This window comes from Pseudophryne corroboree, chromosome 1 (assembly GCF_028390025.1).
Source record: "Pseudophryne corroboree isolate aPseCor3 chromosome 1, aPseCor3.hap2, whole genome shotgun sequence".
Lineage (NCBI taxonomy): Eukaryota > Metazoa > Chordata > Amphibia > Anura > Myobatrachidae > Pseudophryne > Pseudophryne corroboree.
This window is the reverse complement of record NC_086444.1, coordinates 477,026,074-477,053,847: the sequence shown is the minus strand read 5'-3', so window position 1 is coordinate 477,053,847 and position 27,774 is coordinate 477,026,074. Positions and strand designations below refer to the sequence as shown.

General features: G+C 46.3%; 1 protein-coding gene and 1 long non-coding RNA gene across 7 annotated transcripts in view; both read left to right on the top strand.

Moving 5' to 3' along the window:
• The window catches only part of AOPEP (aminopeptidase O (putative)), a 1,013,974-nt gene that overhangs the window by 165,532 nt on the left and 820,668 nt on the right, over window positions 1-27,774 (top strand). The gene's annotated exons all lie outside the window — the stretch shown is intronic.
• LOC134894338 (uncharacterized) lies at window positions 26,051-26,978 on the top strand. The gene is made up of 3 exons (XR_010171777.1): window positions 26,051-26,337; window positions 26,478-26,612; window positions 26,755-26,978. It is a non-coding gene; the product is annotated as an uncharacterized LOC134894338 (long non-coding RNA).

Here is a 27,774-nt window from a genome sequence, read left to right as displayed (position 1 = left end):
TCTGAATGACGAAACGCGTTGGGTGTAAACCCCTTGATGAAGTCTGAATGACGAAACGCGTTGGTAGTACCTCCATTGACTCTCCACCTTTAAAAAGATAAGCAGCACTCTTTTCTTTTTTTGATATTTTACCATCATTGCCTTTTTATTATCTGTATTATTGTTTTAGTTATCCTTTTATTTGGTATTAATTTTTAGCATACATCCTCCGTCTTTTAACCCACCGTGACATTTATTACAATTGGTTTTATACTATACCTTGGTTTTATTTCTGTACAAATAAATATACTGTTATTTTTTACGTATCCAGTTAGTCTCCGCATATTTATCATATTTTACTAGACACCGTTGGTCGCTGAAACCCTTATCCCCCCTTTTTTTAAGCTTTTAGTTATATTGAAAAAGGTAAAACAGTTCACAAGTCATACACTACAAACTAACATATAATACTAACAGAATATCTAGACAAAAATATACAATAACTTTACAATCTAATACTATAACAGAGAGAGAGAGAATATGGCCAATACAAGCAAAGAGCGAGATGATTACAGAGAATTACTTACACACACTGGGAATGATCGCTGCGCAGCCTTCTGGTACCAGCTCCGAGTTAGTCAAGATGAAAACCGTTTGTGGAGAGTGAGAGAGCTGCCCAGGCTGGCTGATCTTATATACACTGAGTACAGTATACTACAAAGGGACCTATAATCTCATTGTTCATTGGACACAGGAATGTCTCCTCGTATCATAACAAAAGGTCATAGGTTAGTTTGAACAGGTGGGCTGTGACTATATCAAACTGCTCAGGTGGGAGGGAATCTGAAGATTCCCGCCGCATGGGTAATGAATCGCAAATATAGTAAATGTCCAGAAAATACTAATGGCCATATCTATACGCAGGAGCGATTAATCTTTACCTAACCAGCACCGGATTGTTTCTAATAAAATGTTCTTTAGTTAGGTACCAGACACAGCTGTTCAAACCCTGTCTGACCCTTCGTACCATACAAAGAGGAATTCCTCTGTCCAGCGACCATTTACATTAAACAAACTTACAGTCATTATTAAGGGGGACATTATCTATAAAACATACTATTTGGTGTTATTATTTAACAATTGAGTCGCCCGCTAGACGCACACAAACTCTACCGTAAAGGCACATACCACGCGCTCGAGCGCATGGCCGAGGCGCCATCACGCGGCTGCGAGTATCCGCACGCACGGGAGAGAATGTGCACGTGCAGCAGGCACGCGCATGAGGTGAATATATGGCAACGTGTAGCATGATATTTTTCTGACTTTGACAGGGTTTATCTCCCGATAGAGAGAGCTCAGGAGCTCATGACACTGGTCAGGAATCCATTGAAAACCAAAACAGGTGTCAGTGCATCACTGCACTCGATTCCTGGGAAGGATGATGGCATTATACGAGGCCATCCCCTTCGGCTGGTTCCATGCAAGGACAATGGAACTTACTGGACAAGTGGTCCGGATCACATCTTCAGATGCATCGGTTAATCACCCTATCCCCCAGGGCCAGGGTGTCTCTCCTGTGGTGGCTGCGGAGTGCTCACCTTCTCGAGGGCCGCAGATTCGGCATTCAGGACTGGGTCCTGGTGACCACGGATGCAAGCCTCCGAGGGTGGGGGGCAGTTACACAGGGAAGAAAATTCCAAGGTTTGTGGTCAAGCCAACAGACTTGCCTTCACATCAATATCCTGGAACTAAGGGCCATATACAACGCCCTAAGTCAAGCGGAGTTCCTGCTTCGCGACCAACCGGTTCTGATCCAGTCAGACCGCAGGGGCTCATGTAAACCGCCAGGGCGGCACAAGGAGCAGGGTGGCGAGGGTAGAAGCCACCAGAATTCTTTGCTGGGCGGAGAATCAAGTAAGCGCACTGTCAGCAGTGTTCATTCCGGGAGTGGACACGACCTCCACCCGGGAAAGTGGTGACTTCATCAGGAAGTCTTCACGCAGTTTTGCAAATTGATGGAAACTGCCTCAGGTGGACTACATGGCGTCCCACCTCAATAAAAAGATAAAAAAGGTTTTACGCTGGGTCAAGGGACTCTCAGGCGATAGCTGTGGTCGCACTAGTAACACCGTGGGTGTTCCAGTCGGTTTATATATTCCCTCCTCTTCCTCTCAGACCCAAGGGCTGAGAATTGTAATAAACGGAGGAGTGTGAACAATATTCTTTGCTCCGGATTGGCCAAGAAGGACTCGGTACCCGGGACTGCAAGAAATGCTCTCAGAGGACCCATGGCCTCTGCCTCTCAGTCAGGCATGTTGCAACAGGGACCCTGTCTGATCCAAGACTTACCGCGGCTGCGTTGGACGGCATGGCGGTTGAACGCCGGATCCTAGCAGAAAAGGGCATTCCGGATGCAGTTATTCCTACGCTGATAAAGGCTAGGAAAGACGTGACAGCAAGACTTTTTCACTGTATATGGCGAAAATAGGTTGCTTGGTGTGTGGTCGGGAAGGCCCTACAGAGGAATTCCAGGGGGGTCGATTCCTGCACTTCCTACAGTCAGGAGTGACTATGGGCCTAAAATTAGGATCCATAAAGGCCAAGATTTCGGCCCTATCCCTTTTTCTCTCAAAAAGAACTGGCTTCACTGCCTGAAGTTCGGACGTTGTTACAGGGGTGCTGCATATTCAGCCTCTTTTGTGCCTCCAGTGGCACCTTGGGATCTTAACGTGTGTTGGAGTCCTAAAATCCCACTGGTTTGAGCCACTTAAGACCGTGGAGCTAAAATATCTCACGTGGAAAGTGGTCATGCTTTTGGCCTTAGCTTGGACTAGGCGTGTGTCAGAATTGGCGGCTTTGTCATGTAAAAGCCCATATCTGATCTTCCATATGGAAAGGGCAGAATGGAGTACTCGTCCCCAATTTCTCCCTAAGGTGGTATCATCGTTTCATTTGAACCAACCTATTGTGGTGCCTGCGGCTACTAGGGACTTGGAGGATTCCAAGTTGCTGGACGTAGTCCGGGCCCTGAAACTTTGTTTCCAGGATGGCTAGAGTCAGAAAAACTGACTCGCTATTTATTCTGCATGCACCCAACAAGCTTGGGTGCTCCTGCTTCAAAGCAGACTATTGCTCGCAGGATCTGTAGCACGATTCAGCTTGCACATTCTGCGGCTGGATTGCCGCATCCTAAATCAGTAAAAGCCCATTCCAGGAGGAAGGGGGCTCTTCTTGGGCGGCTGCCCGAGGGGTCTCGGCTTTACAACTTTGCCGAGCTGCTACTTGGTCGGGTTCAAACACTTTTGCAAAATTCTACAAGTTTGATACCCTGGCTGAGGAGGACCTTGAGTTTGCTCATTCGGTGCTGCAGAGTCATCCGCACTCTCCCGCCCGTTTGGGAGCTTTGGTATAATCCCCATGGTCCTTACGGAGTACCCAGCATCCACTAGGACGTCAGAGAAAATAAGAATTTACTCACCGGTAATTCTATTTCTCGTAGTCCGTAGTGGATGCTGGGAGCCCGTCCCAAGTGCGGACTCTCTGCAATACATGTATATAGTTATTGCTTAACTAAAGGGTTATTGTATGAGCCATCTGTTGAGAGAGGCTCAGTTATTGTTCATACTGTTAACTGGGTATAGTTATCACGAGTTGTACGATGTGATTGGTGTGGCTGGTATGAGTCTTACCCTGGATTCCAAATCCTTTCCTAGTAATGTCAGCTCTTCCGGGCACAGTTTCCCTAACTGAGGTCTGGAGGAGGGGCATAGAGGGAGGAGCCAGTGCACACCAGATATAGTACCTAATCTTTCTTTTAAGAGTGCCCAGTCTCCTGCGGAGCCCGTCTATACCCCATGGTCCTTACGGAGTACCCAGCATCCACTACGGACTACGAGAAATAGAATTACCGGTGAGTAAATTCTTATTTTTTGTCCCCCGTATTTTTTGCACCAGCACCAGGCGCAGAGCCCGGTGCTGGTTTTAAAAATACGGGGGATCCCCTGTCATTTCCCCCCCCCCCGGATTTTTAGAACCTGGACCGGCTCGAAGAGCCCGAGGCTGGTTATGCTTTGGAGGGGGGACCCCACGCCATTTTTTACCGGGATTTTACCATTTCATCTAAAAAAAATAAATAAAAATAAGTATTATTTTTAAAATATATAAAAAATACTTGTGCCTCCAAAAAAGACAAACCAAGTACCTAATCCCTTCTAATATAAATAGATATGCTATTACCAATAAAAAAAACACCAAAAAAAACATGTTTTAATTTTTTTTTATTAGTTTCACCCACCAAAGTGTGGCGGATTGAAAATGACGAATTTACTGTCTAAAAGCACTGTTGTCGAATTTCCAAACTTCAATTGAATATACTTTGGTCGAATTGCAGCACTTGTATCATTGCAGAAAAGTCAAATTTGACAAAAGTCGAATTTCAAAAAGTCGAATTTTGAAAGTCCGTTTTTTTGACGGAAAGTACTGAATTGCATTGACGATTTTTTTTTTTGGGCGAAAAAGTTCAGTTTTTCGCCAATTTCGGGAATTCGACCGCAATTGCATATACCCCTATATGGTAATCACCAGTTTAGTAAATGCAGAGATTCCCATTGGAACAAAGCATATTAATGGGTTAAATAAAAAGAATGTCATTGCAGTCTCATTTTCACTGCATATGAGATTTAAACATCATTAGGTTGAATCAGGAATATACACTGCACTCATATTTTAACTGCATGCACAGTTATTACAAAAATTAACAAATAAAGACCAAATAAAGACAGGATACCTTAGTAGAGTCAGCTGCAATTCAACACAAGATCTGAATGATTGTGACCCAAATTGGAAGGGTTTAAATACGATCCCCTGGTGACATCACTTCCCCTTTTAGATTTTCGAGCTGTATTCAAAAATGGGGGTTTTACTTTAAAATAGATTTATTTGCCCAGCACACTTTATAAAGCTTTAAACTCTGTTTATTGCTGGCCTTATCGATCAGTATACTTGTTTATTTGGTTGTTTTATTTGGTAAATTAGAAAAATGCCCCATAATACATTGCATGTGGTGCTTAGAATGATGGGAAATTAAGTTCCCATGATTTAAAGGAGCCATTTCATATTGATTAATTAAAAAAAAAAAAACCCAAAAAATAAAACCTAAGAGCTTAGGTTTCTTTAACTTAAGTGGATGGATCATTATGTTAGGATCCATCCACTCAGGCTCCGACAAGGCTCTGAAATGCTCCTGCACACTGGGGGAGATCCCTATGCCTTCAAAATTTTACCCAGTAGAGTCTAGGGGCAAATTTTTTGACCGTTTCTATGAAACAGTCAAAGATGAATTCAGACAGATTAAACATTATAACAATAAATTTTAAAATAATTCATCTTTATCTGAAAAACATGTTTTGAAACAACTTAAGAAAGATGATGGGCTCATCATCAATATAGCCGACAAAGGAGCAGTGGTCATGCTAGATAAATCGGACTACCTCAAAGAAGCCTACAAGATCATTGAAGATGGCTGCACCTACAAAAAATTAAGTAGCGACCCCACCAAATCTGTTACAAAAGAACTAGCAAAGTTGCTGAACTTGGCCAACAAGGAGGGCCACATCTGCAAGGAGGAGTATCTATACTTAAATGTAAAAAATCCCTGCATACCAATCTTTTTCTCAATTATTTCTCTTACGTCCTAGTGGATACTGGGGATCTGTACTTTAGTACCATGAGGTATAGATCGGGTCCACTGGAGCCTGGCACTTAAAAACCCTTTAGTGTGTGTGTGTGTGTGTGTGTGTCTGTGCTGGCTCCTCCCCTCTATGCCCCTCCTACCAGACTCAGTTTAGAAAAATGTGCCCAAGGTGCCAGGTGCATTTCTCTGGAGCTCCAGAGAGTTTCCTTTATTTTTTATTTTATTTTATTATTTTCAGGAAGTACTGGTTGGCAACCAGTCTACCTGCTTCGCGGGACTTAGAGGGGGGACCGAACCAACCTCCTGAGGGTTAATGGTTCGTAATCCCAGATGACAGGACACATTGAGCTCCTGAGGTGCTGTTCACACACCTTTAGTATATGTGCCCACGCCACCAGCTAGCCACCACCCTCTAACAGATGCCGAAGATCGATAGGTGCGGTGGGTGTTAACACCGGGGTTCCGGTTAGCAAGTCCCCAGTGTGGTTTTGGTGGCATGTTACACGACGGTCACTGGCCACAAGCTGCGGTGCCCGCCGTGGACTAGACTGGCTCAGGGCTCATGCCCCGCAGTGCTCACTGTCCATTAGGGCTTGTGTGTACTGATCTATATAAATGTTTGTTAACATGGCCAGTATAAAAAACTGAAGAGACAGCGTGCGCTTGCAAGGGGCGGGGCCAGAGGTGGGAAGGCTCCATTTCCTGCTGCTGCAGATCATCAAGGCTGCATGCATGCTGCTCCTCTAGGGACCATGCTGTTACAAGACTCTGTACTGGTACCAGGGGGTCACACCAGCAGTAGCGCCGCTGCTCTTCTATCAGGTTGTACACATAATTTCACACACTGTGCTGCTGTGTTTTGTGTGCTGTTCTCCGTTCCTCAGTGTCACTCTAGGGGCTCTCTAGGGTCGGTGTGGAGGTGTTTTTCAGTGAGCTGCGCTGTATTACAGTTGTGTAAATATGTTTGTGGACATGGTTATGTGTGCTGCTTGTAACTCTACCCATTCATCAGCGGGGTCCCTCATGTGTGAACAGTGCTCCTTATCTCCACAGGGACACAGTTCACAGGCACCTGACTGGTTAGATGATTTTAAAAGCATGATTCAGGATGTAAATTCAGAATTAGCTGCAGCGAGAAAGGAGAGACAGGTGTTGAAACAGTCTATTGATTGTATGGCTAAACCAGCAGATACCAGAAAGGCTTCTCAGCCCACTCTGTTGGTTTCACATAAACTCTCACTGCCACAGGTGCTCCAGTCTGATTTTGGTTCTTATCAGCCTGATGCGGATGATGATGATATGGATGAGGACAGCTCTCTGTCCCCTGAAGTGGAGGCCCTCATTTATGTTGTAAGAGAGGTTCTTCACATACCGGATCAGTACGCAGAACCAGATGAGGAGTTGTACTTTATTGTTAGACCAAAGACCTCAGTCACCTTTCCTGTGTCTAAAGATTTAAATTCTCCAGGGAGCCATGGTTAAACCCTTATAAGAAATTAAAAATTCCTCAGAGGTTTTTAGCTACTTTTCCCCTCCCACCTGAGGACAGGCAGGAAGGTATGGGAAAACCCTCCATCAGTTGATCCGTCTGTATCCAGACTAAGAAATTGGTACTGCCGGTGACAGGGGCTATATCCCTAAAAGAGCTGGCTGACTGTAAAATTGAGACCACTCTCAAGGCAATATATACGGCGGCAGGCATAGCATTGTGCCCCACAATTGTTTGTGGGTGGATTTCCAGGGCGGTAGTCAAGAGCTCTACCCCTGGATGAGGTCATTACTCTGCTGCAACTTATACAGGATGCTGCAAATTTTATGAGCGAGGCTATAAAAGAATTGTGTAAGATAAATGGCCGCACTACTGCTATGGCTGTTAAGGCCCGTAGAGCTCTGTGGTTGCGTCAATGGTCAGCGGACGCTGATTCCAAAAAGGGGGTGTAGAAAATCTTCCCTTTACGGGCGATGCCTTGTTTGGCGACAAATTAAATAAATGGATCTCCCAAGCAATGGCGGGTAATTCTACCTATCTGCCGTCGGCTGCGCCACCGGCTAGACGTTACACAGGATCCTCCTTGCAGTCCTTTCGTGTGGCAAGGTTCAGAGGCAGGGGCCGATGGGTCTCCACTACTCCCAGAGGATCTCGTTGTAAGTTCCGTAAACCTGCAGCTGCTACCTCCCGGGACCAGACCACCAGATCCCCTACCGCTAAGCCTTTCCGGTGGGTGCTCGCCTTCAACACTTCCCCACGTGTGGGCGAAGTCCTGCCGGGATCCTTGGGTGAAGGACCTCATTTCCCAGGGATACCGGCTGGAATTTCAAGCACTTCCTCCTCACAGATTTTTCAAATCGGTCTTGCCAGTTTTACCTGCAGCAAAAGTTACTTTGCAAGAGGCTACTCAAAATCTTTTGCGGACAGGGGTGGTGGTTCCAGTACGTCCTCCGTTACGCAACAGGGGTTTTTACTCCAGTCTTTTTGTCGTTCCAAAACCAGACTGTTCGGTGCAACCCATCTTGAACCGGAAGTCTCTAAACCCGTATCTGTGTTCAAATTCAAGATGGAATCCCTGCGGGCAGTGGTGTCCGGTCTGGAGGAGGGGGAATTCTTGTTATCCATAGATGTTAAGGATGCTTACCTACACATTACCATGTGGCCCCCTCATCAGGCTTACCTCAGGTTCGCCATCTTGGACGACCATTTCCAGCTTCAGGCTTTGCCCTTCGGCCTGTCCACAGCTCCGAGGGTTTTCACCCAAGTCATGGCAGAGATGATGCTGCAACTGCGCATGATGGGAGTCAACATAGGGGGTCATTCCGACCCATTCACACGCAGCGGTTTATTGCTGCGGTGCGAACGGGTGCGGAATGCGCATGCGCGGCGGCCGCAGTGCACGTGCGCGCCGTTTCCCGGCGACGGGTTGCCGGGTTACGTCGCGACTTACAAAGGAAGCGGTCGCAGAGCCGACCGCAAAGAAGTTTGACAGGAAGAAGGCGGATCCGGACCATTTGGAGCCGTTTTCGGGGAGTGGTGAGTAAAATGCAGGCGTGGTCAGAAGAACGGAGGGCGGATGTCTGACGTCAAGGCCGGCTCCAGCATTGCAGGGATCGTCGCACAGGGTAAGTAGGTATAGGCCTAGTCTTCTTTTGCTTGAAATTTTTTTAGCTTAGCAGGGCTGCACAAGCGTTCGCAGCCCTGCTAAGCCAAAATACACTCCCCCATAGGCGTGTACTAGTTGATCGCAGCAGCAGCAAAAAGTTGCTGGCTGCGACCAACTCGGAATGACCACCATAGTCTCCTACTTGGACGATCTCCTGATAAAGGCTCTGTTCAGGGAGAGTCTCCTGCACAGCATCGATCCTGATTATGGATCATGGGTGGATCCTAAATTTCCAGAAATCTCAACTGGAACCGACCCAGCGTCTTCATTTCCTGGGAATGATACTGTATACGGTGTCTCAGAAGGTGTTTCTTCCGATGGACAAGGCCCTGGCTATCCAGGCTATGGTCTGCTCGGTGCTCCGTCCTCGCAAGGTATCCAAACATCTTTGCATACGCTTGCTGGGCAGAATGGTTGCTGCTTATGAGGCAATCCAATACGGTAGATTTCATGCCCGGCCATTTCAGCTGGATCTGCTGGACAAAAGGTTGGGGTCCCACCTACACATGCATTAGGAAGTGACCTTATCTCCAGAAGCCCGGGGGCTGTGACCCAAGGGGCCCAGTTCCAGAGGATATGGTCAGTTCAGGAATCTGCTTTGCCGATAAACATCCTGGAACTCAGGGCAATTTATAATGCCCTTCTGCAAGCTTCCCATCTCCCGAAGGATCAGGCGATCCAGGTTCAATCGGACAACGACATGGCGGTGGCGTACATAAACCGGCAAGGGAGAACAAAAAGCAGAGCGGCGATGCGAGAAGTGTCAAGGATACTCGTCTGGGCGGAGGCCAACACAAGGGCCATCTCAACCATATTCATTCCAGGAGTGGACAACTGGGAAGCGGACTTCCTCAGCAGACATAACCTCCATCCGGGGGAATGGGACCTATATCCCCAGGTGTTACAACAGTTAATTCACCGGTGGGGCTGTGAGCAGATAGATCTGATGGCTTCTCGTCAAGAATCTATGCCATTACTGTTCCAGAATGAGGGATCCGCAGGCTGTAGCAGTGGACGCGCTGACGACACCGTGAACATACCAGTTTGTGTACCTGTTCCCTCCTCTGCCGTTAATCCCAAGGGGTCTAAAAAGACTAAGAAGGGAAAGCGTTCAAGTAATTCTAATTGCCCCGGATTGGCCCTTGACGGGCGCGGCACTCGGACCTCCTAACCATGGCTCTGGAGGATCCCTGGTCTCTGCCGCTTCAAAGGGATCTTCTTCAACAAGGTCCGTTTGTCTATTCATACTTACAGCAAGCTACGTTTGACGGCTTGGGAGTTGAGAGGGAGATTCTAGCTAGAAAAGGTTTTCCCTCTTGGGTTATTTCCACCATGGTCCAGGCCAGGAAGATGGTTACGTCTAAACATTATCATCGTATCTGGAAAAAGTATGTTTCCTGATGTGAAAATAGAAAGGTTTCTCCTGTGGAATTTAGAATTAGTCGCTTTCTACTTTTCCTGCAAGCGGGATTGGATATGAGCCTACGGTTAGGCTCCATCAAAGTGCAGATTTCGGCGCTCTCTATTTTCTTCCAGAAACAACTTGCCATGTTGCCGGAAGTACAAACTTTCCTAAAAGTTCTTCATATGCAACCGCCCTTCGTTCTAACCTGGCTCTGCTTGACCATTCAACAAGCTTATACTTCGGGGGCTCTGTCTTTGCCGACGTCTATTCAGGCTCACTCAACGAGATCTGTGGGCTCTTCCTGGGCGGCTGCCTGGGGTGTTTAGGTCTTACAGTTGTGCCGAGCTGCTACTTGGTCTGCTTTGAAAACTTTTGTTAAGTTCTATCGCTTCGACACCTTGGCCAAGGATGACCTTCAGTTTGGTCAGGCAGCGTTACAGGGGTCTCAGCACTCTCCCACCCGTTTGGGAGCTTTGGGACTTCCCCATGGTATTAAAGTACAGATCCCCAGTATCCACTAGGACGTAAGAGAAAATAGGAATTTGATACCTACCGGTAATTCCTTTTCTTGTAGTCCGTAGTGGATACTGGGCACCCGCCTCAGTGCTTTGATTCCTGCTTACCTGAGTAAGTGTTTGGTTGGCCCGCCGTTGCGGTCCCGTTTTGTTGTTGGGATAGCTTTGCTATCTTGATTAGGTTGGGTTGCTATCCTCTGTTGGGGTTAGCGCCCTCCTTTAGGTTATGGTTGTGTGTTGGCTTAGTGCCTCACCGCTGTTGTACCTGTTTTCTTCTCTCGTGGTATGTCCGTCACCTCGGGCACAGTTTCCTAGACTGACTCTGGTAGGAGGGACATAGAGAGGAGGAGCCAGCACACACATACACACCCTAAGGGTTTTTAAAGTGCCAGGCTCCAGTGGACCCGATCTATTCCCCATGCTGCTAAAGTACAGATCCCCCCAGTATCCACTACGGACTACGAGAAAAGGAATTACCGGTAGGTATTAATTTCCTATTTTTTGCTACTGTTTCCTCCATTGTGCTGCTGTTTGCTCAATTCTGCATCTTAGTTTGCTTATAGTATACTAGATACTTGCTTTGGTATGGGTAAGTCTCGATAAAAAGGGCTTTTTGGCATGATTTGAGGATATGTATATGTGGACACATCTGTATTTTTGTTTTTTTGCAGTAACACTTCTTTTATATATCGGATTTTACATTTTATGACCACTTATGATTTATTGATATTCCTGTATCTGAATAAGCAGCCTATAAAACCTATAAACAACAAACATGATCAGAACATAGCAGTTATGTTCCTCAGTAACTGGTTACACTTTTTCACGGTCAAATGTTTATAGGGACAGAGTTGAAAAGTATTTGACCTATTTTTAGTAGAGATGTGCACCGGAAATTTTTCGGGTTTTGGATTCGGTTCCGCGGCCGTGTTTTGGATTCGGACGCGTTTTGCCAAAACCTCCCTGAAAATTTTTGTCGGATTCGGGTGTGTTTTGGATTCGGGTGTTTTTTACAAAAAACCCTAAAAAACAGCTTAAATCATAGAATTGGGGGTCATTTTGATCCCATAGTATTATTAACCTCAATAACCATAATTTACACTCATTTTCAGTCTATTCTGAACACCTCACAATATTATTTTTAGTCCTAAAATTTGCACCGAGGTCGCTGGATGGCTAAGCTAAGCGACACAAGTGGCCGACACAAACACCTGGCCCATCTAGGAGTGGCACTGCAGTGTCAGGCAGGATGGCACTTCAAAAAAATAGTCCCCAAACAGCACATGATGCAAAGAAAAAAAGAGGCGCACCAAGGTCGCTGTGTGACTAAGCTAAGCGACACAAGTGGCCGACACAAACACCTGGCCCATCTAGGAGTGGCACTGCAGTGTCAGACAGGATGGCACTTAAAAAAATTGTCCCCAAACAGCACATGATGCAAAGAAAAATGAAAGAAAAAAGAGGTGCAAGATGGAATTGTCCTTGGGCCCTCCCACCCACCCTTATGTTGTATAAACAGGACATGCACACTTTAACGAACCCATCATTTCAGCGACAGGGTCTGCCACACGACTGTGACTGAAATGACTGGTTGGTTTGGGCCCCCACCAAAAAAGAAGCAATCAATCTCTCCTTGCACAAACTGGCTCTACAGAGGCAAGATGTCCACCTCATCATCATCCTCCGATTCCTCACCCCTTTCACTGTGTACATCCCCCTCCTCACAGATTATTAATTCGTCCCCACTGGAATCCACCATCTCAGATCCCTGTGTACTTTCTGGAGGCAATTGCTGGTGAATGTCTCCACGGAGGAATTGATTATAATTCATTTTGATGAACATCATCTTCTCCACATTTTCTGGAAGTAACCTCGTACGCCGATTGCTGATAAGGTGAGCGGCTGCACTAAACACTCTTTCGGAGTACACACTGGAGGGAGGGCAACTTAGGTAGAATAAAGCCAGTTAGTGCAAGGGCCTCCAAATTGCCTCTTTTTCCTGCCAGAATACGTACGGACTGTCTGACGTGCCTACTTGGATGCGGTCACTCATATAATCCTCCACCATTCTTTCAATGGTGACAAAATCATATGCAGTGACAGTAGACGACATGTCAGTAATCGTTGGCAGGTCCTTCAGTCCGGACCAGATGTCAGCACTCGCTCCAGACTGCCCTGCATCACTGCCAGCGGGTGGGCTCGGAATTCTTAGCCTTTTACTCGCACCCCCAGTTGCGGGAGAATGTGAAGGAGGAGCTGTTGACGGGTCACGTTCCGCTTGACTTGACAATTTTCTCACCAGCAGGTCTTTGAACCTCTGCAGACTTGTGTCTGCTGGAAAGAGAGATACAACGTAGGTTTTAAATCTAAGATCGAGCACGGTGGCCAAAATGTAGTGCTCTGATTTCAACAGATTGACCACCCGTGAATCCTGGTTAAGCAAATTAAGGGCTCCATCCACAAGTCCCACATACCTAGCGGAATCGCTCTGTTTTAGCTCCTCCTTCAATGTCTCCAGCTTCTTCTGCAAAAGCCTGATGAGGGGAATGACCTGACTCAGGCTGGCAGTGTCTGAACTGACTTCACGTGTAGTGTGGCAAGTTCAAAGGGTTGCAGAACCTTGCACAACGTTGAAATCATTCTCCACTGCGCTTGAGTCAGGTGCATTCCCCCTCCTTTGCCTATATCGTGGGCAGATGTATAGGCTTGAATGGTCTTTTGCTGCTCCTCCATCCTAAGAAGCATATAGAGGGTTGAATTCCACCTCGTTACCACCTCTTGCTTCAGATGATGGCAGGTCAGGTTTAGGACTGTTTGCTGGTGCTCCAGTCTTCGGCACGCGGTGGCTGAATGCCGAAAGTGGCCTGCAATTCTTCGGGCCACTGACAGCATCTCTTGCACGCCCCTGTCGTTTTTTAAATAATTCTGCACCACCAAATTCAATGTATGTGCAAAACATGGGACGTGCTGGAATTTGCCCAGATGTAATGCACGCACAATATTGGTGGCGTTGTCCGATGTCACAAATCCCCAGGAGAGTCCAATTGGGGTAAGCCATTCTGCGATGATGTTCCTCAGTTTCCGTAAGAGGTTGTCAGCTGTGTGCTTCTTATGGAAAGCGGTGATACAAAGCGTAGCCTGCCTAGTAACGAGTTGGCGTTTGCGAGATGCTGCTACTGTTGCCGCCGCTACTGTTCTTGCTGCGGGAGGCAATACATCTACCCAGTGGGCTGTCACAGTCATATAGTCCTGAGTCTGCCCTGCTCCACTTGTCCACATGTCCGTGGTTAAGTGGACATTGGGTACAACTGCATTTTTTAGGACACTGGTGACTCTTTTTCTGACGTCTGTACATTTTCGGTATCGCCTGCCTAGAGAAATGGAACCTAGATGGTATTTGGTACCGGGGACACAGTACCTCAAACAAGTCTCTAGTTGCCTGTGAATTATCGGTGGATACCGGACACACGTTTCTCACCACCCAGCCTGAGTTATCCGCTTTGCAGCAGGATGACTGCTGTGATATTTCATCTTCCTCGCAAAGGACTGTTGGACAGTCAATTGCTTACTGGAAGTAGTACAAGTGGTCTTCCGACTTCCCCTCTGGGATGACGATCGACTCCCAGCAGCAACAACAGCAGCGCCAGCAGCAGTAGGTGTTACACTCAAGGATGCATCGGAGGAATCCCAGGCAGGAGAAGACTCGTCAGACTTGCCAGTGACATGGCCTGCAGGACTACTGGCTTTCCTGTGTAAGGTGGAAATTGACACTGAGGGAGTTGGTGGTGTAGTTTGCAGGAGCTTGGTTACAAGAGGAAGGGATTTAGTGGTCAGTGGACTGCTTCCGCTGTCATCCAAAGTTTTTGAACTTGTAACTGACTTCTGATGAATGTGGTCCAGGTGACGTATAAGGGAGGATGTTCCTAGGTGGTTAACGTCCTTACCCCTACTTATTACAGCTTGACAAAGGCAACACACGGCTTGACACCTGTTGTCCGCATTTGTGTTGAAATAATTCCACACCGAAGAGGTGATTTTTTTTTGTATTTTGACCAGGCATGTCAATGGCCATATTCGTCCCACGGACAACAGGTGTCTCCCCGGGTGCCTGACTTAAACAAACCACCTCACCATCAGAATTCTCCTTATCAATTTCCTCCCCAGCGCCCAGTATACTTGACGACACAGAGGTAGGTAGAGCAGTGGCCTTCTGTACCGTACTGCTATATGTACTAATGGTCACTGTCGGCAAACTGCAAAACTAAAATGCACCACAGGTATAGAATCTAGATGGATAGTATACTTGACAACACAGAGGTAGGTAGAGCAGTGGCCTTCCGTACCGTACTGCTATTTATACTGGTGGTCACTGTCCGCAAACTGCAAAACTAAAATGCACCACAGGTATAGAATCTAGATGGATAGTATACTTGACGACACAGAGGTAGGTAGAGCAGTGGCCTTCCGTACCGTACTGCTATATATACTGGTGGTCACTGTCAGCAAAACTCTGCGCTGTACTCCTCCTATATAATACTGCTGGTCCCCAGTCCCCACAATAAAGCAGTGTGAGCACAGATATATGCAGCACACTGAGCACAGATATGGAGCGTTTTTCAGGCAGAGAACGGATAAAACTGGTGGTCACTGATCAGCAAAACTCTGCACTTTACTCCTCCTATATAATACAGCTGCTCCCCAGTCCCCACAATTAAGCAATAAGTACAAATATTTGTAGCAACATTAATAAACGGAGGGGACACCAGCCACGTCCTCTCCCTAACATTTCCAATGCACGAGTGAAAATGGCAGCGACGCGCGGCTCTTTATATAGAATACGAATCTCGCGAGAATCCGACCGCGGGATGATGACGTTCAGGCGCACTCGGGTTAATTGAGCCATACGGGAGATTCCGAGTATGCCTCGGACCCGTGTAAAATGGGTGAAGTTCGGGGGGGTTCGGTTTCCGAGGAACCAAACCCGCTCATCACTAATTTTTAGTAGCTTCAATGAAGAGGAAGGTAAGGAATTGGTATGAAGGCTGGTATTGGTGATTTTAGTGTTGGCAGAAAGCAGGGATGTACATCAGAAGCCTACACTCAAATGGTTGTATGTTGAAATGTAATCAGTCGATGCAATAGCTGCCATGGATGGTTACTATGGACCTGATTCAGTAAGGATTGCAAATTCTGCTAAGTAGCTTTGGATCGCATGCTGGGGGCTGCCCATAGCAGGGAAAGACTGCTCTGCTTGCTAACCGCCGCCCCCCCTGACCACTCTGAAATTATGTTTGTACCGCAATTTCAGCATGAACGCTAAAAATAGGGTAGCCTCCTGCCCGCGCAGCTTAGCTGCATCTGCACCATTTTAGTGATTGCAGCGGCTGCATGTGACGTCATGCAGTTGCCTCCATCACGCGCACACCGCGCCCCTTGTTCACACTGCCATGCCCCCATTTTTACACCGCATCCTAATTTTTCCGCCGCGCCCCTGCAACGGTCCGTCTCCACCCTGGAAACTGAGCTTTGCCTCCCCCACCAGTAAATCCTGGTGCTTGCACAGATTGGGCACTGCGCATGCGCCCGCAGGGCAATCGGAAAAATTTCCAGTTGAATCGCTATTTTCGATCTAACTTGAATTAGCCCCTATGTGCGCATGAGCAGAAGCAGCTTAGTTTTAAGCACTTAAGCATGGTGAACATCACTTCCGGGTGTCCGGAGCTGCATACAGGACGTCAGCCATCGGACAGGCAACAGAAAAGCAACATCTGATGGCTGGCAACCATCAAAAATATTCTGAATTTTATGAAAAAGTCCCTCCATTGATGGTTTCTAACCATTGGCTTCCGATGTCCATCCCTAGCGGAAAGCTTCCATCTTTGGCTCGTACTGAGATAGATTATGAACATGGAAAGTAACTGCACCTCATAGCAGAAGCCTATGTTTAGGGCACATGCAAATCACTACTCAAGGTCCTGATGTGGGCTGTCCTGCCTGTATTGTATGATGTCACTGCCTATTTTGGTACATGCTTTGTTTTTATTTTCTCTTATCATCATCATAATGTATTCTATAACGTTCTTCCATACATTACTATAATTTTAAGTTTCTTCCATAGTAATAGCTGAATTATTGCGCTTAAATCAGTTTGTAGTTAGTTCACAAGGACTATGGCCCAAATATATTAAGCTTTAACAAGAGATCAAGTAAAGACGGATAAAGAGTGGTAAATGACCAGCCAATCAGCTCCTAACTGCCATGTTATAAGCTGTGTTTGAAAAATGAAAGGAGTTTGTTGGCTGATACTTTATCTCTCTTTATCCGTCTGCACTTTATCTCTTGTTAAGGCTTCATACATTTGGGCCTTTATGCGTCTCAACTTTATCTCTTGTTAAAGATTAATACATTTGGGCCTATATGTCTCCTGATTATTCAGAACTTTAATGCCTAGAAAATGGTAACACACTGTTCCCATGGCAATCATTGTAGCTTAATGCAGAAAAATACATGGACAAACCAACTGGTTTTGTCTGAACCTGTTCTAATTTTAAAATCAGACATTCCTTTGAATGCCTGCAGAAGGTTTTGTAGTTAGTTATTGAGGCCATGTGGCTCATACTTTTCCTAAGTGGTGCAATGGAAAATAATGCAAGGTTGTTCACTGTGTCCAAAGTATTCATATGATTATGTAAGCAGTAAGTGTGTAGTTCAGATCACAGGGCACCATCTTTTTCAGGTAGAAATGTAAATTCTGAACACCCCCTGCTTTGTTTTTCATTGGCTGACAATTTTTAGGGTGGATTTACAGAGACCTTCTCTCTGATTGACAGACTGGTGGAAGTCCAATTACTTAGGCCACTGCCCTAACATAAAGTCCATTACATGAGATTCTACAGGTATTGGCGCTGTAGAACTTTGAATGCACTACAGTATGTCATCATGATTAAAAAGATGCTTTCTTCTCACTGGAACTGTATGACAAAGGCCTACGGACAGTGGACTGATTTTCTTCACATAGAAATGGGATTTTTTTTTATAGACATATTGGCAATCAACACATGACACCAATAAGGCAGTTTTGTGTGATGGCTTGGATAGTCTCAAATGTATTTGCAGCTGCACAGCACTTGATCCCCTTTGTCTAATATTGTGGGGACACACCAATAAGCAAACTTTTTATTTGAAAGCAACTGTTATAATTGTACATCCAGCCAATGATTGGCATGTCTTCCAGACAAGATGTCTGTTGTTATTATGTTCTGGATTCATCATAAGATATTAGACACTCTTTGTGTTTAATAAATGTGTTTATTTTAAGTATCAAGTTTGGTGATCTCTAGAAGAACTTTTATGTGTAAGGTCCCGCTGCAGGGTTCATTTTTTGTCTAAGAAAGTACCAGATGGAGGGAAATTCTCCCAGATCAAGTATTATTTAAAAGATTATGGGAGGTCTTATTTTTTTTATTTTTATTTATTAACAGTTTCTTATATAGCGCAGCATATTACTTCTTAAAGTTTTGCAGGTCACTCTTGTAACAAATATGTCAATGTTCACATGACATTTTAATATACTCCCCAACTTGTTGGAACATCTGTGAAACATCACAGACCCTGACCCAGGCCTTGACCAAAAAACCTCTCCATACATGAGTAACTGCCTGTCCTGAACAAACGGCCATAAGAACTCATTTGTATTGACACAGAAAGCAAGAAGGGGGGCTATGTGACAGCTCAGGCAGGGATCAATACTATATCCCACATGCAGAACATTGTACACTTCTTGGGGTATATTCAATTGGTGTTGAATACCTTATTTTGTAGAAAAACTGCTTTTTCGTCAAAAAACCCATGTCGAATTGGATTCGACAATTCAATACAGCTCTTTTCGACAAAAAACCTGTTGTATCAGTTTCGACTTTTTACTTTTCAATAGTTGAATGTCTGTAATGTTAAAAAGCCGGCATTTCGACAAAAGTATATTCAATTGAAGATTGACGAATCGGTATCAGTGCTTTTCGACATTACTTTCGACAATTTCATTGCACCAAGTTTTTCTGGCGTTAGCTGACAAGAAATTTTAAATACTTTTATTTTTTTGGTGTTTTTTTATTTCTAATAGCATATATATTTATATTTGAAGTAATTATCTACTTGGTTTTTGTATTTGACCCACATTATTTTATTTTGATTTTTTCCCCCCGAATATTTTTCTCTGTACTGGGCTGAGGGAAGAAATGTACCCATGATTCCACAGTTTTACCCGGGTTACACTTCTCCAAAGCCACTCCTATGCTTGAGACTTCAGGGAGAAGAGCAGCCTTTACAGTCAGCTCTCGTGTGGAATCGTTTTTTTTAGAGCAATCTGCGTTTTTAACATATATATCATATTTTTTTGCACTGACTACAATAATGGAGCCTTTTTCTGACCAGATTGTGATGTTCATGCTCATGGCAAGTGTGGAGGATGAACAGGCTCTTGAACATCAGGTTCGCGGTCAGCAAATGTCTGCATTGGGTGAGTCAGTGTGTGCATCATTTCCACGTCCACGCCAGTATCGCACTAGGCATTTACTGGAGGATCTCTCCGAGTTCGAGGTGATACAAAATTATCGCTTATCGGCTCGTGAAATATATTCGCTGTACGATCTGTTGGAGGCCGACCTGGAACCTCACGCAGTCAGTGGTTTCCAGAAACTGCTGGCTACGTAAATTTTTTTGGCGTCGGGCACATTCCAGCCTTTGTCTCAAATGTGCGGTTTTTCACAGCCGACACTGTCGCGCTGTATAATTCAGGTCATTAAGGTGTTCCGCAAATTAACGACCCAGTTCATCAGATTTCCAGATACAGACAGCGGATGGCGTGAGATTAAATTAGGCTTTTACAATGAATTTAAATTCCCCAACGTTCTGGGCGCGATTGACTTTCTCGAACGTCCTAGAGGATGCTAGGGACTCCGTAAGGACCATGCAGAGAGACGGGCTCCGCAGGAGACATGGGCACTTTAAGAAAGAATTTAGTTCCTGGTGTGCACTGGCTCCTCCCTCTCTGCCCCTCCTCCAGACCTCAGTTTGATTCTGTGCCCAGAGGAGCTGGGTGCTTTTCAGTGAGCTCTCCTGAGTTTGCTGATAGAAAGTTTTTTGTTAGGTTTTTTATTTTCAGGGAGCTCTGCTGGCAACAGACTCCCTGCATCGTGGGACTGAGGGGAGAGAAGCAGCCCTACTCTCTGAAGCTAGGTCCTGCTTCTTAGGCTACTGGACACCATTAGCTCCAGAGGGATCGGTACGCAGGATCTCACCCTCGCCGTCCGTCCCAGAGCCGCGCCGCCGTCCCCCTCGCAGAGCCGGAAGACAGAAGCCGGGTGAGTATGAGAAGCAAGAAGACTTCACAGGAGGCAGAAGACTTCGTGATCTTCACTCGAGGTAACGCACAGCACTGCAGCTGTGCGCCATTGCTCCACACACCTACACATACTCCGGTCACTGTTAGGGTGCAGGGCGCAGGGGGGGGGGGCGCCCTGGGCAGCATTTGGGATCTCATTCTGGCAATTGAACACATATATACAGCTGGGCACTGTATATATGTAGGAGCCCCCGCCAAAGAAATAAAATTTAAGCGGGACAGAGGCCCGCCGGGGAGGGGAGGGGGGGGCTTCTCCCTCAGCACTCACCAGCGCCATTTTTTCTCCACAGCACGCTGAGAGGAAGCTCCCCAGGCTCTCCCCTGCTGATACACGGTAGATGAGGGTTGAAAAGAGAGGGGGGAAGCACATAATTAGGCGCAAAAAAGTTTATAAACAGCAGCTACTGGGTTAACATTAAATTACTGTGTTATTCCTGGGTTATATAGCGCTGGGGTGTGTGCTGGCATACTCTCTCTCTGTCTCTCCAAAGGGCCTCGTGGGGGAACTGTCTTCAGAAAGGACATTCCCTGTGTGTGTGGTGTGTCGGTACGCTTGTGTCGACATGTCTGATGTGGAAGGCTATGTGGGAGAAGAGCGGGAGCAAATGAATGTGGTGTCTCCGCCGACGGCGCCGACACCTGATTGGATGGATATGTGGAAGGTTTTAAATGATAATGTAAATTCCTTGCATAAAAGATTAGACAAGGCTGATGCATTGGGACAGGCAGGGTCTCAACCCGTGCCTGATCCTATGTCGCAGGGACCGTCGGGGTCTCATGAGCGCCCACTATCCCAAATTGTTGACACAGATACCGACATGGATTCTGACTCCAGTGTCGATTACGATGATGCAAAGTTACAGCCAAAGTTGGCTAAATCACTCCGATATATGATTATAGCAATTAAGGAGGTTTTGCACATAACAGAGGAAACTCCTGTCCCTGACACAAGGGTTTATATGTATAAGGGAAAGAAACCTGAGGTAACTTTTCCCCCCTCACACGAACTGAATGAGTTATGTGAAAAAGCTTGGGAATCTCCAGATAAAAAACGGCAGATTTCCAAACGGATTCTTATGGCGTATCCTTTCCCGCCAACGGACAGGTTACGATGGGAATCCTCCCCTAGGGTGGACAAAGCTTTAACACGCTTATCCAAAAAGGTAGCCCTGCCGTCCCTGGATACGGCTACCCTCAAGGATGCTGCTGATCGCAAACAGGAGGGTACCCTGAAGTCCATTTATACACATTCAGGTACCTTGCTCAGACCGGCAATCGCGTCGGCCTGGGTCTGTAGTGCAGTAGCGGCATGGACTGATACCTTATCAGAGGAGTTTGATACCCTAGATAGGGATACTGTTTTATTGACCCTGGGGCATATTAAAGACGCTGTCCTTTATATGAGAGATGCTCAAAGAGACATTAGTCTGCTGGGTTCTAGAATAAACGCTATGCCGATTTCTGCCAGAAGGGTCCTGTGGACTCGGCAATGGACAGGTGATGCCGACTCAAAACGACATATAGAGGTTTTACCTTACAGGGGTGAGGATTTGTTCGGTGAAGGTCTCTCGGACCTGGTCTCCACAGCTACGGCTGGAAAGTCAAATTTTTTGCCTTATATTCCCTCACAGCCTAAGAGAGCACCGCATTATCAAATGCAGTCCTTTCGTTCACAAAGAAACAAGAAAGTCCGAGGTGCGTCCTTTCTTGCTAGAGGGAGGGGCAGAGGAAAGAAGCTGCACAATACAGCTAGTTCCCAGGAACAGAAGTCCTCCCCGGCCTCTGCAAAATCCACCGCATGATACTGGGGCTCCACTGGGGGAGTCGGGGCCAGTGGGGGCGCGTCTTCGGAATTTCAGCCACATGTGGGTTCACTCCCAGGTGGATTCCTGGGCAATAGAAATTGTGTCTCAGGGTTACAAGCTGGAATTCGAAGAGGTGCCTCCTCGCCGGTTTTTCAAATCGGCCCTACCGTCTTCCCCCCTAGAGAGGGAGATAGTGTTAAATGCAATACAAAAATTGTATCTTCAGCAGGTGGTGGTCGAGGTTCCCCTACTTCAAAAGGGAAGGGGTTATTATTCGACCATGTTTGTGGTTCCGAAACCGGACGGTTCGGTCAGACCCATATTGAATTTAAAATCTCTGAACCTATATTTGAAGAGGTTCAAGTTGAAGATGGAATCGCTAAGAGCGGTCATCGCCAGCCTGGAAGGGGGGGATTTTATGGTGTCACTGGACATAAAGGATGCGTACCTTCATGTCTCCATTTATCCACCTCATCAGGCGTACCTAAGATTTGCGGTACAGGACTGTCATTACCAATTTCAGACGTTGCCGTTTGGTCTCTCAACGGCTCCGAGGATTTTCACCAAGGTAATGGCGGAAATGATGGTGCTCCTGCGCAAGCAGGGTGTCACAATTATCCCGTACTTGGACGATCTCCTCCTAAAAGCGAGATCAAGAGAGCAGTTGCTGAACAGCGTATCTCTTTCACTGAAAGTGTTACAACATCACGGCTGGATTCTCAATATCCCAAAGTCGCAGTTGGTTCCTACGACTCGTCTGCCTTTCTTGGGCATGATTCTGGACACGACCCAGAAAAGGGTTTATCTTCCGATAGAAAAAGCCCAGGAACTTATGACTCTGGTCAGGAACCTTTTGAAATCAAGACAGGTGTCCGTGCATCATTGCACTCGAGTCCTGGGAAAGATGGTGTCCTCTTACGAGGCCATTCCTTTTGGCAGGTTCCATGCGAGGACTTTCCAATGGGATCTGTAGGACAAGTGGTCCGGATCACATCTACAGATGCATCGGTTGATCACCCTGTCCCCCAGGGCCAGGGTGTCGCTCCTGTGGTGGCTGCAGAGTGCTCACCTTCTCGAGGGCCGCAGATTCGGCATTCAGGATTGGATCCTGGTGACCACGGACGCAAGCCTCCGAGGTTGGGGAGCAGTCACACAGGAAAGAAATTTCCAGGGTCTTTGGTTAAGTCAAGAGACTTGTCTGCACATCAACATCCTGGAACTAAGGGCCATATACAACGCCCTACGTCAAGCGGAGGCCTTACTTCGCGACCAACCAGTTCTGATTCAGTCAGACAACATCACCGCAGTGGCTCATGTAAACCGCCAAGGCGGCACAAGGAGCAGAGCGGCAATGGCGGAAGCTACCAGGATTCTTCGCTGGGCGGAGAATCGTGTAAGCGCACTGTCAGCAGTGTTCATTCCGGGAGTGGACAACTGGGAAGCAGACTTCCTCAGCAGACACGACCTACACCCGGGAGCGTGGGGACTTCATCCAGAAGTCTTCGCACAGATTGTGAGTCGTGGGAACTGCCACAGATAGACATGATGGCGTCCCGCCTCAACAAAAAGCTACAGAGGTATTGCGCCAGGTCCAGGCAGTAGCGGTAGACGCCCTCGTGACACCGTGGGTGTTCCGGTCCGTCTATGTATTTCCTCCTCTTTCTCTCATACCCAAGGTGTTGAGAATAGTAAGAAGAAAAGGAGTGAGAACAATCCTCGTTATTCCAGATTGGCCACGACGGACCTGGTATCCAGATCTTCAGGAAATGTTCACGGAAGATCCGTGGCCTCTTCCTCTAAGGCAGGGCCTGTTGCAACAGGGACCCTGTCTGTTCCAAGACTTACAGCGGCTGCGTTTGACGGCATGGCGGTGGAACGCCAGAACCTAGCGGAAAAAGGTATTCCGGTTGAGGTTATCCCTACGCTGATAAAGGCTAGGAAGGAAGTTACAGCAAAACATTATCGCCGTATATGGCGAAGATATGTTTCTTGGTGTGAGGCCAGGAATGCTCCTACGGAAGAATTCCATCTGGGCCGTTTCCTTCACTTCCTACAAACTGGAGTGGATTTGGGCCTTAAATTAGGCTTTATTAAGGTCCAGATTTCGGCCCTATCCATTTTCTTTCAAAAAGAATTGGCTTCTCTCCCAGAAGTTCAGACTTTCGTTAAGGGAGTACTGCATATTCAGCCTCCGTTTGTGCCTCCGGTGGCACCTTGGAACCTTAATGTGGTCTTGTACTTCCTTAAGTCACACTGGTTTGAACCACTGAAAACGGTGGAGTTGAAATATCTCACTTGGAAGGTGGTCATGTTATTAGCCCTGGCTTCGGCTAGGCGAGTGTCGGAATTAGCGGCTTTATCACATAAAAGCCCCTATCTGGTTTTCCATATGGATAGAGCGGAATTGCGGACCTGCCAAAAGTGGTTTCATCCTTTCATATGAACCAACCTATTGTGGTGCCGGTGGCTACACAGGATTCCGAGTCCCTTGATGTGGTCAGGGATTTGAAAATTTATGTAGCCAGGACGGCTAGAGTCCGAAAACAGAAGCAATGTTTGTTCTGTATGCAGCCAACAAGCTTGGCGGCCCTGCTTCAAAACAGACTCTAGCTCGCTGGATCTGTATCACGATTCAGCAGGCGCATTCTACGGCAGGATTGCCGTTACCTAAATCGATCAAGGCCCATTCCACTAGGAAAGTGGGCTCTTCTTGGGCGGCTGCCCGAGGGGTCTCGGTACTACAGCTGTGTCGAGCTGCTACTTGGTCGGGTACAAACACCTTTGCAAAATACTATACGTTTGATACCCTGGCTGAGGAGGACCTCATGTTTGCTCAATCGGTGCTGCAGAGTCATCCGCACTCTCCCGCCTGTTTGGGAGCTTTGGTATAATCCCCATGGTCCTTACGGAGTCCCCAGCATCCTCTAGGACGTTAGAGAAAATAAGATTTTACTTACCGGTAAATCTATTTCTCGTAGTCCGTAGAGGATGCTGGGCGCCCGTCCCAAGTGCGGACTTCTTCTGCAATACTTGTATATAGTTATTGCTTCAATAAGGGTTACGTTATTGTTGCATCGGGCGTGAACTGATGCTATGTTATTGTCATACTGTTTACTGGATTGTTATCACAAGTTGTACGGTGTGATTGGTGTGGCTGGTATGAATGGTATGAATCTTGCCCTTGGATTAACAAAAATCCTTTCCTCGTACTGTCCATCCCCTCTGGGCACAGTTCTCTAACTGAGGTCTGGAGGAGGGGCAGAGAGGGAGGAGCCAGTGCACACCAGGAACTAAATTTCTTTAAGTGCCCATGTCTCCTGCGGAGCCCGTCTCTCCCCATGGTCCTTACGGAGTCCCCAGCATCCTCTACAGACAACGAGAAATAGATTTACCGGTAAGTAAAATCTTATTTTATGCATGTGCAATTCAGACCGCCACGGAATTCGGAAGAATGTTTTCGGAACCTAAAACGCTTTCATTCCATGAATGTTCAGGCGGTCTGTGATGCCGATATGAATTTTACCAACCTTTTTGTGGGATTTCCTGGGTCATCTCATGACTCCTTCATCCTATGGCAGTCATCGCTGTTTCAGGATTTTGAGACAGGAAGAATGCCGGATGGCTGGCTGTTGATGTGGGTTATCGGAACAAACCTTGGCTTTTAACCCCATTGTCTAATCTTGTAGGTGAAGCCCAAGAACAGTACCAAGAGACACACATTACATGTCGGGGAGTAATTGAGCATGCCTTCGGTGTACTTAAAAGCCCTATTTCGAAGTTTAGACTCTTCCGGTGGTGCTCTTTTATACTCACCGGCCAAGGTTTGCGGAATAGTAAATGCATGTTGTATTGTACACAACATTTGTGTCGCAAACCGTTTGCCGGTGACTATTCGTCGCATGGCTTTCCGCAACAGGAACCGTTCTTCTGCTCCACCTGTGGGTATGGATGAAGGAGATGTAGGTAGAAGTAGTTTAATCCAGACTTATTTTTCCTCAGCCTGTGAGTATACTTGTAATATTTGTATTTTCATGTAAAATCAGTGTGTCATATTTTTAATTAAATTAATGTGTCTTTTCTTTTATTTTTTTATTCCAGAGTTGTACTGTTGATGTCCTGTTGACAGTTTTATCCCCAAGTTGTGTCCTGTTGATGGGTTGTCGTGGTTCATTTGCCAGTTTGGTTTGTTTATCCCTTTTTGGATTCCTATTCCTGTTGATGGCCTACTTGTGATGTGGACCTCCCACAGGTTTCATGGAGTAGCCCTCCCAAAGATAAAAGTACCCTCTCCTGTGTAAAGTGACGCTAAAGCACCCCCCTCTACCATGGATGGCCTACTTGTGATGTGGACCTCCCCCACCGCACTGTTACAAAGAGACCCTGCAGGTGAGATGTATTGGCCCAACCTCCCTCTTGTCGGTGTAACCTGTGTTTGTTCAATGTTGCTGGTACCTGCTGTTCTTCTTTTCCAGGAGGGATGACACGCTTTCAAATACCTTGAAATTAATCCGTTTTGTCTTCCGCAGGTTTCATGGAGTAGTCCTCCCAAATATAAAAGTACCCTCTCCAGTGTAAAGTGACGCTAAAGCACCCCGCTCTACCTTGGACGGCCTACTTGTGATGTGGACCTCCCCCACCGCCATGTTACAGAGACCTTTTAGGTGAGATGTATTGGCACAACCTCCCTCTTGTCGGTGTAACCTGTGTGTTTGTGCAATGTTGCTGGTACCTGCTGTTCTTCTTTTCCAGGAGGGATGACGCTTTCAAATACCTTGAAATTAATCATTTTTATGTCTTCCGCAGGTTTCACGGACTAGCCCTCCCAAAGATAAAAGTACCCTCTCCGGTGTAAAGTGATGCTAAAGTACCCCCCTCTACCATGGACGGCCTACCTCAAGACCTTCAATATCCCCGCATCCCTTTAATGCCCTATTGTAAATTACATTTACTATATTTTAAAGAAAAAACAGAAAACTTCTAAATTTCAAATTTTATTGAAGAAAATTAAACAGTTGTATTTTGTATTGTTCAGGAAAAATAAATTGTAATAAAACAAAAAAAGAAGTGTTTGTTCTTCTTCATACATTCCTTGTTCTTCTGTAGATATCTGAAAAAAAATTGAAAATCAGACTTAAGTAAAGGGCACTGTAATGATGTCACGTTTCAGATTCCTTTTCCAAGAACATTTGTGGAACCAAACAGTCCAGCAATGGGTTTTGCTGGACTGTGTGGTTCACCAAGGGCAGGTGGGCCAAAGTGGAAGAGTGGTGGTGTCAGTAGTCTGCACTTTGCCACGCCTGCACTTGTAACATAGTAACATAGTATCTGAGGTTGAAAAAAGACAATTGTCCATCGAGTTCAACCTATTTGTGGTCTCCTATGCATGATGATTTGACTAAAATTTCTGACTGATGCTGCTGTCAGCCGTTGCATTTTATCCCTATTTATAGTAACTATAATGCATGACTATGCACCATACCCCTGGATATCCTTATCCATTAGGAATTTATCTAACCCATTCTTAAAGGTGTTGACAGATTCCGCCATTACAACTCCCTCGGGCAGGGAATTCCAAACACGTATTGTCCTTACCGTGAAAAACGCTTTACGCCGTATTGTGCGGAATCTCCTCTCCTCTAACCTGAGCGAGTGTCCACGAGTCCTCTGTGTTGATCTAACCAAAAACAGGTCCCGCGCAAGCTCTGTGTATTGTCCCCTTATATATTTGTAGATGTTGATCATATCCCCTCTTAGTCTCCGCTTTTCCAATGTAAACATGCCTAGTCTTTCAAGCCTTTCCTTGTATTCCATCGTCTCCATGCC